General features: G+C 33.3%; 1 protein-coding gene across 1 annotated transcript in view; it reads right to left on the reverse strand.

The window, feature by feature from the left end:
* Msp300 (Muscle-specific protein 300 kDa) overlaps nucleotides 1-5,133 on the reverse strand; it is a 264,397-nt gene extending 259,264 nt beyond the window's left edge. The window contains exon 1 of the mRNA XM_068776243.1: nucleotides 4,933-5,133. The gene's annotated coding sequence lies outside the window, so the exon portion shown is untranslated. The remainder of the gene's footprint in view (nucleotides 1-4,932) is intronic.
* Nucleotides 5,134-13,294: the final 8,161 nt, after the last annotated feature.

Consider the following 13,294-nt stretch of genomic DNA (forward strand, 5'->3'; position numbering starts at 1 on the left):
AAAACTTCAATAATTACTTTATGATCCTTGAGTAGTAAATCCGAGGCGTAATCGAAACACAGATTTTATTAGCATCCACCGCATACATTGATGGTCATGCAAGGCGATAAGTAATATTGATTCATTTATACAGCGTAATGGAAATCAAACTTATCATAACAATTTTAGTTATTACATGAATTCAATCCGTAATATTCAGTAATTTCTGGCAACCCTATGTTGACAGTCGATCGCCAACCTCTAGGCGCCTTGGCCAAGGGCGTCATGTAACGTTTATTTTTAGAGTTCTCTTTTTGTACGGACGTTCGTTTAATACATCGCTGTCAAAACAATTTGGTCAATCTGCCTGTTGTTGTGTTGTATAACTTTCATTTCGTCCGAAATAAAGATAATAATAGAGGTCACAACATTTACTAAGTCTTCCTATTGACGGGAATATAAAAAAAATTACATAAAAAATGTAATATTGTCAAAAATGTGGCAAAGGATGAAAGGCGATGCCTAAAAGGTATAATAATAAAAGCAATAACAACGAAAGAAAATGTGAAAGAAGGAATAAATTAGAAAGAAGTAAAAGTAAAAAAACTTTACTGAAAAATTTTTGAATATAAAGTCCCTGTCCCAAAAAAGATAGTGGAACAACAGGCCCCAAAAATGGGAAACAAAAAAGGCCCCTACGCCTTTGATTCTGGACTAGAGTGCATATTTTATTTTTATTGTATATATTTGACCCAGCTCACTTTGTAAGCTTAATGGCCGCCCTCTAAACCTCCTGGGTAGAACTTCATAAAATCCATTCTTAGCTGATTTTTACTCTATAAAATGGATATTCCTACCAAGTTTCAAGTCTCTAAACCTTATAGTTTTAGATATATCGTGATGAGTCAGTACAATAGACCAAATCTCATATATACATACATATGTAATCCCAAGCTTATTACAGTGTAAACATTTACATTGTAATAGGATTTTTTCGCAAGTGTTTAATGAACTAAAAATTTAATTAAACTAACTAAACGAACTAAAAATAATAGTTATTATAAGATACATTACATACTTGATAAAAAATAAAGAATATATATATATATGAATGAATATATATTCATTTATTCTACATTGACTATAGTATTGTGTAGTATATTATTGCTATAGTATAGCAATAACGTCACAGTTGCTCACAAAACAGTTGCTAAAGCCTTCAAGCTAGGAGTAAAGTTAAACCTATCCTTTTTAAAATAGATAAGGTGATAATTTAATTTTAAGGATTTACACTAAACTAAAAAGGCTTTAAGTCCATGTAGTCATATATCAGTGTGTATATATATATATATATTCTCATTTTAGTCGCACACACCTTCCGTCGCTCTCACACAAACGACACATGTGATTGGTTGTAAAGTGAGGATTGGATTTTTACAAAATTCTAATGTCACAGTGTGCGTGATTGAACTCCTCCGAAACGGCTCGACCGATTTTCGTGAATCTTAGCGCGCGTATCGGCCAGGGTGGAGAATCCCACAACACCTATTTTTCATCCCCCTAAATGTTAAGGGTGGTCCACCCCTAATTTTTTTTTTTGACAAAATTTTTAATTTTTATTTTTTTACTGCATAACAACATTTGCGGGATCAGTTAGTAATTTATAAAAGTTATCAATAGATATAAATTAGCAAGGCATGTGGGGAATACTGTAGGCATATGTGTCATCGGCTTTGGACTCCATACGCAGAAGAGCCAAGAAGTTGATTGGTAACGATACCATAGTGAACACTAGCCTGTCAAGCTTTGGGCAGAGCTTGAAACATCGGTAAAAAGTTGCAAGTTTATCGGTATTTTACTGATGGCATTTTGGAGAGTGTGAGTCGGAATTTCACTAAATAATTCTCCTATCTCCTTTCTTCCATCGGACAAGACGAACGGATTTACGACATCCGTACACGGTTGAAATTCCTTCCACCAGCACTAAGCGGTTTACTAATAGTTTTACAGCGCGAACAGCAGTAGTGGAATATCCTACTGGCTTCGTTCTTTCCAGCCAACTAACTGATGACTCTTAATGTTAACACGTTCACTGCGGGCCCAATTTTGAAGAACTTTCAGCTGGTGCGGCTGAGGTCGAATCAGCCTCAAGCTGAACTTCCTAGTAGTGCGGTTGAGGCCTTTTCTGCCTCATGTTTCAATCATTTTTTTTACAATATTGAGTCAATGCTTCGCAGACATAAAGAAAGCTATATTTGTCTTTGTCATACCTCATACGGTTGAGTGTAAACAGCCGCCGCACTAGAGAGACAACACGAGTTTTACGCGCCGCACCAGTGCAAAGTTTACCATGAGGCTGAATCGACCTCAAGCCGCAGTGAACGTGTTAAGAGTGAATAGGTTTCTTCTAGGCAAGTAAGTAGCAAGTACTAGCATCGTATGTAGTAAGTAAGAATGTAAGTATGTAGCATAGTAAGTAAGTATGTAAGTATGTAGCATAGGTTTCTTCTAGGCAAGTATATAGCCAACTATAACTGACGACTCTTTTAAGTTAAGAGTGAATAGGTTTCACCTAGGCAAGTATATAGCATCATAAACGTCATTTCTTACTATCAGACGAGACAGAAGTCTAATGTTTTGTTTTTAAACGTTAAAAAAAGACAGTCACAAAGAGAGATTTATTTAGAGTGGGATGATATATGATATTTTAGTAAATTGTATCCCGTAAATTTAAATAAATAAACGTAATCAGAGTGTCTGTTCCATAATTCCTTTTTTATAACAGCAATGTTTACTATTCATAAGTACATATACATACACACACACACACACATATATATATATATATATATATATATCTATATATATCTCTTTATTCTCTCTTTTTATATATATATATATATAATAAAATACTAATCTTCACGCTTGGCAGAAGGGTTGGCGATCAGTGTGGTATTATGGTACACAAGACGCTGCTGCCCATCCTCTAGAAACTAGTGAGCAGGGGCAATCCTATGTAATTATTTCACAAATGTTAATTTTATAAGACTACTAGCTGATCCCGCAAACGTTGATTTGCCAAAACAATAATGTTTTTAATTTACAAATAAAAAAATAAGGGTTGATCGTAGAGGGGTAAAAATTTAGGGTTGTATTTATTTTTATATGCTGTATCATAAAAAATTTAAAAAAAACTTTTTAAGGGTGAACAACCCTTATCACTTAAGGGTATGGAAAATAGATAGTAGCCGATTCTCAGACCTACTGAACACGCATATAAAATTTAGTAAAAAACGGTCAAGCCGTTTCGGAGGAGTACGGAAACTAACGTTGTGACATGTAAATTTTATATATTAGATATGGAGACTGGAGTTGGACCTACGATCTCAAGTCTCAATTCTCTACCACTAAGCTACCGCTATTTTTGATATCTAAATTTTCATGTTCAGACAAAAAAATGTTATTGTCTTACAATAAGTAAAATACTACATTACATGGTTTGTCTATAATTGTGTTTGTTTTTTAATTTGGCTTACAGCCAGGAACCAACCGAATCTTGTGAACTTCAGTTCCGTTTAAAAAAGCATACAGACCTTCGAACGCGCACGTCACTGTCTATTTCAGAAAAAAAAATGTATCTGCTCTATGGTCCCGACATGTGTTTTGTGACAGTTATAAATGTATATTCATTTATAAAAGAAATTCAAATTTCTTTTTTAAATTCTCTCACATTATGTTGTAATTACAATAAATCTGAACTATTAAAACATAAATATATTTTAAAAATAAAAGAAGTATATATTTCTTTTCATTATTAAAATAACATTGGTAATCGGATTTGAAACATAACCTCAAATTTTTATCAAAATAATATTGACTCCTAGTTTTTAATATATTGCAATATTATTCTTTGTTCACTTTTCTATATTTGTTTCTAATATGGAATAAAGACGCCATGTTTATTATAATATTTTATTTAATCTGTAACTTACATCACATTCATGTTCTGTCGTTATTCAATTATATAAATCATCTGTATTTGTTAAAAGTATAGATTAAATATAATTTAGCTATTTAATTTTCAGTTAATACGGCATTGTAACTATGGCAGAAAACCAAGTATCATAGCTTGATTCAATATTTAAAAATAAACAATCAGTAAATAGTGAAAATATTTTTTATAGTCTAGGTTTAAGCTAAACCTTCCAAAATGTCATCACCCTATCTGTAAAAACGACAAAATCATGGTATCCTTGCCAAAAAAACTAAATCTCCTTAACTAGATGTTATGGAATCTACTACCAATATTATAGTAACAGAAATGTAGTATGTAAAATGTCATTCGGTCGAGAACTTTCCTTGTCTTTCGATAAAACTGAGTTATTCAGATGAAAACGACATATCATTTTAGAAAAAGTGCATCTTAATTTCACGTTGAAGATATAAAATATATAAAAGTTATTATTTATTATCTGTTAAAATACTATTCGATATTTCTACAAGCATAAAAACGTTAAATTTAAATATGCATGCGTTTGTAAGTTTCTTTAAAGAGATTTGACACAAAAAAATGTGTTTCCTACACATACTTTTTTAAAATAACTCAATATTTGATTTGTATATGTGTAGACTTAGATAAATTAGTTGGTATCTATGGACATAATCAAAGTTGAATATAAAGTTAACTACATTTGATTGACATTAGCAAAGAAATTATTGTTTTGAGGTTAGGTTAGGAATCGAGCGGTGATATTGAAACAAAAATATTGCGCAAGTGTTAAATATAAGTGTTCCGATTTAAATTCACTGAATAGCTCTGGAGCGGCTGGCGGACATCTTGAAATTTAACACTCGCGCCCCCAACACGTGTCAATCAATCATAAGCTTCCGCGCGTTAAAATCCACAGATTAAAAATTTAGCAATCATAGATTAAAAATTTTGAATATATTTACCGGTAATCACGGAATGAAAACTCGATAATCCACCACACACTGTCACTTTGGCACGGTAATATAAAATCCAGTTACACTTGAATTTACACGAACGCGTTCCCAAATTTGGAATTTGTCTTATTTTTTATTTTTACAGATTTTCGGACGTTTTTTTTATGGTGAGAGGACGTGGAACGCGCTTTCGGTCGCGATGTTGGCGGGAATGGCAGCTGACGATGGACTGAGGCGGGCGGGCGGTTTCGGGCGCCTTCGGCTCCGATCGGCCTTTAAATTTAGATTTTGGCTCTCACTCAGGTTTTATATAGCAGTGAGTACATCGTATAAAACGTACCTATTCGTGATGCGGGCACCGTCGGCGTATATATAGGGATTACCGTCTTTATTGAGCCGATGGGAAACTTTTGCATTCCGGACTGTCGCACGCGAACTTTTTGGCCAATGCGGATTTTTTTTTTGGGTCATATTATAACCAGAAATAGATTTGTAGCACTACGTCAGAGCTGAAAGCTATAAATATAGTTATAAACGAACACATATATAAATGCAGTTTGGTAGTGAAAATTTTGTGCACAGTTACAAAAGTATAATAATAAAATATAGAGTTTAAAATAAAACTAGCAACTAACCTAGCTGTGGTTCAGTCCTGTCAGAATGTTAAAAAGATATATGTGATAGCCGTGGTCTCATGGGGGGGGGAGGGGTTCCTTAGACCTAGTCACGCTATAGTGTATCCACCAAAGCGATCCAAAACCTGGGCCATCTCCTACCCCGTGAAATAAAAGTATGCAGCCTCCTGAGTTGAAGCTCCTCCGGGAGGCGTTAAGCTTCGCTTCTTTAAAAGAAGCCTTAGATTAAGCGCCTGCTTCCCCCTGTCACTTCAAACCAGAGGAATTCATTGCCATTTGGGCAGCAATGATAGTCTGGTTAAACATGCAACCAAGAAATATGACCATCATTATAAATGGACACAAAAATATATTGAATTGTTAATATGGATTGACAAGTTGAAGTTTCAGGTCACAGAGTGTAATACAGATGCTGTATGGGGCTTAGGATGTTGGAGTGAAGAGTACAGACCTCATTGTTGAACAGCTTCACTGCTTACGTCTTCTACATGGAAGTCAGTCAGAAGCCAACTTCCTTTTTTGTTGTCTATTCATTTAAAGAGTAATCAAATATTATTAATTAAGCATCATTTGCATATACAATGTAATTAAAATAAGAAATCAAAAATATCACGCACCCGCGCGAAACCAACACTGCGAAAGGAATACTTTCTATCAGTACCGGGTTTTTTGATTCGTACTCATATTGTGGGCACAATAAAAATAATTATTAAACATAACTAAAAACCAATAATTGTCCAACGAAGTTAGAACGTTTAAGTGCAGTGCAGACAACTTGGCAAGTTACTTCGCGCGATGCCGGCGCCGTGCTGGCTCATAAAAGTTGGTTGGTTGGTATCTCGCGCCGGCGCGAGACCGGTTTCTAAGTTGTTAAGGTCCAAGGTCCTTTTTAAAGAAGGCCCTAGATGCAAGCTGCCTCCAACCAGTCTTACTGACAATCTATGGAAGAGAACGCTTTAATTTTTTAATTTACATTATTTACGCTTCCAAGAAACTGTACTGCCAGAAGTTGATTACCTGTCAAAAGAAAAATCAAATTAGCATTCACATTTCAAAGTAGTCAATTTATTTATTGATTAAATATCAAAAAAATAAATAAATGTTGTAATCAATACTACTGTCAGTTGCAATTGTTATACAGATATATAAATTAGCGCGCGAACTGTCAAACGGGCGATGTTCAAAGCGAAATGTCAAAGTCATAATGTTTCGTAAAATACCGAAATCTTCTACATAAAAATGTTGTACAAAATTAGGAAAAATTAATACAAAATATAGGAAAAATCTTTAAACTCGTTCTCAAATTATAGCAACACTAAGTAAATGAGTATTTTTTATTTATATTTTCATTTAAATTTTATGAAAAAATAAGCTATGTGTGGAAATTCAGTGCTATTGTCAGATGAACTTATTGTTTTTTTTTTAATTAATGCCGCAACACAACGTTTTTATTCCACTATATACAGAGTGATTGGTCATATTTGGATTATATTTGATGAATGTACGTTTGTTCTATCCAATAAACAATGATTTACGAAAGTATAAATAACAAATTGATGATATAGTAATAAAAAGTATTTTTGAAATACTTATTAGTATACGTAAAAATATTGCTTATATGTCATTGCTTGTCGTATTTTAATAGAAGTAATAAATATTTCAAATTGATTACTTTAAACAAATAAATTATAAATACATACGTAGGAATATAGCTCCTACATCATGGTCAGCGGCGCATCGAAAAGGGGAATTCCACAGAAATATAATTATTTATACATCGGGCGAAAGAGAGAGCTTACTATACTTCTCGACTTGTGATTGGCTGATGATTTTTAATGGTTTAACATTGTTTTCATAGTTATAAAACGGTATACATAAATATGGGATAAGTCCATAACACCCGTTTTTAGAGAGCGGCCGCCCACTACCTAACAGCGTGGGCGATCCGTGGGTGGATATGGATCCCTCCTCAGCTCGCCTGTTGTACACGCTGCTGTCCCAAGCCGCATGCACACATCAATAACACATCCCATCAAAACTCTACTCGCGAAGAGACTCTGCAACGTGCGAACGTGACCGTGCTACTGGTGGGCACTCTACCAGCTTTATTTTTCTACTTAGTAAGTTTTTAAATTCACGTACCCTTCCCCTCCGTGAACTCAGTTCATATGAAGCTGTAAAAGCCTTGAAGCTAGGAGAAACAACAACTACAAAGAAAATGCAATGAGATAAGCTTCATAAATATACACACTTCTATTTAATGGAATCAGGCGTTACATTGCGGAAGTCCAACCTAAGTAAGAAAAGACCAATATTTGGCCATTTCCGCACATGCAGTGGTTGTCGCAGTGGTGTCAACCGCCACCAGTGCCAAACACCGAGTAGTTGGCACTAATTTGTATAACATACTCCTGAAGATGCCCTGTGGAGGGTGAAACACGTGTTGAGTGAATTATCGGTGGCGGTTGTGTAGTTCGCATTGTTTGCCGCAAGCGCATTTATGAGCGGGCCGGCGGGCGGTGCACTTTGATGCACGACAACCACTGCATGTGCGTAAGTGGCTAATTATTGGTCGTTTTCTTACATACACACTTCTACTTTAGGTTTCATGTTGTTATTACCTCCAAATCCTAGGAAGAATCTCACATGTGGAAAGGCTTCAGAGCTTTTTGCTGACAAATGTTAAAACAAACTTTCAATTCAAACTTTTAAAGCTTTTACATCCATAAGCAATCATCCTGTATAATGGTAATCCGGTGTAAGAATTCAGTCTTCACTTCGCAGAGTAATGCAAGCATCAAAATCGTTTACACTAATTAGTGTATAGCATATGTATGAAAGATTGCATGACCTAATGTAAGCCGTGCGGTCATCGATTAGCGATTTCAAACCAAGGCCAGGTGACCTGGGCGCGTGATGAGATTGGATTGGAAAGCTGATTATGGTAATCATCAAATAAGAATTTAACATATAGTTGAGTAACAAAAGAATTATAAAATTAAAAATTAAAAATAGTGATGCTAGAACAATGCGACGAAGAAAAAAAGGCGATGTGTGTAAGGATTGTGAATGAAAGAAGAGAGTATACAAAGGTAATGTGAGGAATGAAAGAAGATTTAGTAAAAGAACTTCTGAAGGATGACAGAAGAGAACACTGATAAAAATTTTACTGAAAAATTATTTGAAACAAAAGTCCTCGTCAAAGATATAAGATAGAGGAATGAAAGACCTTCAAAAATAATAATAAAAAATAGATACGGGTATCTAGATATACTTCTCCCATAAATTTCAATTACAACCAATTGGATTCTGCCATCGTGTAGCTTCTATCGATGACAATAACAAGCTCCATCTTGTGGGTGAAAACCTCAAAGCACCAGTGGAAAATAAGTCATAAATCGTTTTATGTAAATGAGAGAGGAAAGGATGGAAGAATATTTGCAAATGAGGATGTAAAACATGTGAAGGAGAAAAGTGTGGGATTCTTAGGGTCGGTAGTTCTTGAAGATAATAACAACACGAAATCCAAAGCAGAGCTGTGTATACATCAAGCTTAGACCATATTTCTACCGATTAAAAACTATGAAAACTACTAAATAAAATCATCAGCCAATCACAAGTTGAGAAATATTGTAAAGCACTCTCTTTCACCCGATGTATATAATGAATTATATTTCTGTGAAATTCCCCTTTTCGATGCTCCGCTGATGATGACGTAATGTAGCCCCTGCAAAGGCATAAAATATATTGTGGAAGAAGGAAGGGATAGGGAAATAAAAATAAAAAACCTGATCCGCCCTCATGGCAGGAGAAATGAGTGGTGCTCAAAAACTTAGACGGTATAAAAAAGCACCAGTGTCCAATAGCACTGCACGCTGAGTGCTCTACCAAAATCCCCTTCAATATGCCAAGCCACGGAACTGTCTTGGTTTATTTCGTTCGTCACAGATTAAATATGCCAAATAATACGTATTGATAGTGTTGGAATATCATTTGGCTAAACCCAAACCATCGAATGGTCGATGTAATACAGCATTGATTCTTCGCAACTTTTTTTTGCAAAAAAACTCTACTCAGATCGTTCCAAAACCACCGTTTTACCTTGGCTGAGTGCGACTTCTGGCTATACAGCAAATTAAAAAGCTAATTTTGGGAGACAGTTTAGAAACGAGAGATATAAAAACTGAATCGAAGAAGGTTCTGGAAAAGAGCGTTGGCAGAAATGTGTTTTATCAGACAGTGATTACTTTAAAGGGGATGAAATCGTTTTGGAAGAATAAATAAAGAAATTACATTATGTAAACAATAAAAATTCACCTTACTCTGTGTTCATAATATCAGATGCATACATAAAGGTATTAAAACAGAGACAAATTTAAGTATTGAAGACGTACGTGCTACCCCGGTACTGCATTGCGACCAGACGTATCGGCAAACGTCCAAATCCTTACGAAGGGGACGAAGGTCATATTTTAAAATAATAAATATTTCATGTACCCTCAGTAACTTAGTTCGTACTTAAAAATATTTACCCCTGAACACTTGACAATTTCATATGAATTAAGAATAAAACAGGTAATGTTTTTGTACGTAATTATTTATGCGAATAACTCACGCGGTAAAATCTTTGAGTTTAAATAAAAATTTTAGTTGACAATTTAAAAAAAAATCGTTTAAATTTGGAATATTTATTTATTTAGTACCGTAGGATCATTTAAGGCGACCATTAGTTAGGAATAGAGGTTAATTTTAATAGAAACTAAAATAAGATTAAACTCATCTAAAATGGCGTCTTTTAATACAAATCTAGGGAATCCCAAACGCCCACGGACTGGAAAGATCCCACAGAAAAATAAAACGGAGCTATACATTGACAGCTATAAATAAATATGCTTTAATTTTTTTATATTTTGGGACATTTCTACATGCATAAACTATTATGTAGTGTATTTAAATAACTAGGTTACATAATTCTTTACAAATGCTTACAGTACCTTTGTCTCTTTCCAAAGTTCATGTAGAAAATATACATATATATCAGTATACTCTTACTTCGGAGGGTGCCAATAGATGGCGCTTGTAATGGATTGCCTCGCACCATTCGGTGGAATCCCGGGCAGACATTCGATAAATGATCAGTCTGGTCAGAAACAAGGTCGGGTCGTATATCACACGCGACTTAAATATTCGATAACACTAAATAAAGAAGAATTGCTATAGTTTATTCTGCCATATCCCCCAGCGATAACGCATTTAAAAATGGTAGTAACTGTTACTAAACAGGGTATGTAGAAATATTGTGACTTGTGATCAAAAAACTGTCTCAAATACTTCTGACAGTCCTATTTGACGTTCACGAAATATAACCTAAAAACTATAAATAAGCAAAATGTTATAATACTCTTATTTACTGAAATTGCATTAAATCGAAAAACGCAATTTATAGCTACGGCTTTTGACTAGTATTTTCTCCGATAAGAAAAATAATAATTCTAGACCCAATGGAATATATAGGTAACCTTACCTATTGATTTAGAAATAGTAAATACGTTTCTGAACGCAACTGTCACTTGAATAACAGAAAATTAATTTTTTTAAACTATGTTTACTTTGAAATATTATTATTTTTAGAACAATAAATATTATAACACGAATTTTTTCAGCAGCTTATTTCGGGCATTTTCGGCGAAAAAAATCATTTTATATTTCTGGTTAATAAATGAGTCATATCTTTATTGTATTAAACAAACTTTAATAATATTATATTGCAATTTATTTCTACAGAAAACTAAAAAAAATTCCAGAGACTTGCATCATGATGTCAGCCGATAGAAGCCCGCTGCAATACATAGGTCTCCACCAAGGATTTGATTGCTTATATTACAGGTCCCGCTCTGTCCGCATTCAGCGATTTCCTGCAACCATGGCTATGTCGTGAGTAACATAAAAGAATATTTGCTGAACAATAATTTTCATCATCATCATGAAATCTGGTAGAAGCCCAGTGCAAGGCCATAGGCCTTCCCCAAAATTCGCTTCGATGACCGATGTTGCACTGCCTACAACGTCAACTTAGACTATGTCGTCGGTCTCCTGGTGGGACGTCTACCCACGCCGTGTCTACCTTTTGGTCCCAAAAGCCATCGGTTACAGATGTTTAAGCTTTTTCTGTAGCTATAATTTTTTTAGTTCTAATAAAAAAGCATCAATCACTTGACAAATTAAAAAGAAAATTTTAATATTACTAGAGTCAGGACAGACAACTATTAAACTGATGAGTTGTTAGTATAATCCGCTTACCGAAGCAATAGTGGGCGATAACAAGGGGAAAACTAATGCTATAATTTATGTTCTGGCAAGTGATTGCCATAAATATCTTTTATTGATATTGTCTTGCTAGATTTTCCATTTTATGTAGCTCGAAAAAATTTGCATCATTTTTCTTAAAACGATAAAATAATTTTCAAAAATTTATCGGTTTTCGTCTAATAGATTGACACATTTTTTTTTTATAGAATGTTTTTTTTTTTTGATAGACACGCAGACTTAAATTTTTCATTTGCTATATATAAATACAAAAATTTTACAAATACTTATTTTTTATACTATTGAATGAACAAATTTTAATATTTTTAAATAAAAATATAAAAAGCCACAAATGTATTAAAGTTATCAAAATATTTTTTTAAATGAATATTTACTGCAAAGCATTCACTTTTGCTACCAGCTCTTCATTCCAAAGTCTGATGGAATGAATATTAGAAGAATAACAGCTAAAGTAATTTCGGCAGAGAGAATTATGAAACTATGTTGTGAAATCAGTTATGGCAGTTTTAATTTTAGTTTTTATCTGCGAAAAGATTTTCTAATCAAACTTATAAGGTAGTATTAGAAACAAGGCACTTGTTGTCAAAAAGAATCTACAAAGTTTGAAAAGTCTCTGAAGAAATGTCAGAAAAAAATAACCAAATACAATTGTAATTCAAAAATATTATAATTTGAAAAGAGGTTGTAATGTCACATGGTGTAACATTATTCGCATATAGTCTGCTATATAAATTATTTGAATTTCAATAAATTTATTTAGGAAGAAGAGAATATTTAACTTTTTTTTACAGATTATCATTTTTATTTGCATATAATTGGAAATTTGACTTACAACAACCTTGTACAATACTTTAAAGTAAATTTATGTAAATATATAAGATGCGCAAGGTGCAATTATTCATTGGAAGAATTAATTTTTAACGGAAAATGTTTGGTTCCTTTATTTGTAATTTACTTATTTATTTATTAATAATTAGGGTGTTTCTTTTTTTTATTATACCGTGGAATTTGTACAGATATAATTAGTTACGTGCTTAGGTGCAATAATATACCCGAATTAAAGTTAAATACTTAAATGGAAGTACTAATTAATTTATATAGGATTAGTTATATATCTCGGTTTATCTGAATTATGTTAGTAAGTTTTACATTTTCGAGGCATGATTTTATTAGAAAAAATATTTGTCAATAGTGAACTGTAGTATACGTTCAAATACTTGTCTTATGCATAATGTGCATATTATAAAAAAATATTCATACTAATCAATACAGAAACAAATTATAATGATATTTTTTATTTAATAAAATGCAACAAATACGGTCTTTGTAACAAAGTAGAAAATGTAGCGAAAACTTTCAAAGTGAAAATATTATTTACGTTTCTAAACGCAACTGTCACATGAATAACA

This window comes from Battus philenor, unplaced genomic scaffold (assembly GCF_028537555.1).
Source record: "Battus philenor isolate CCGP_79_NKW_IND1 unplaced genomic scaffold, ilBatPhil1.0.hap1 SCAF_12, whole genome shotgun sequence".
Lineage (NCBI taxonomy): Eukaryota > Metazoa > Arthropoda > Insecta > Lepidoptera > Papilionidae > Battus > Battus philenor.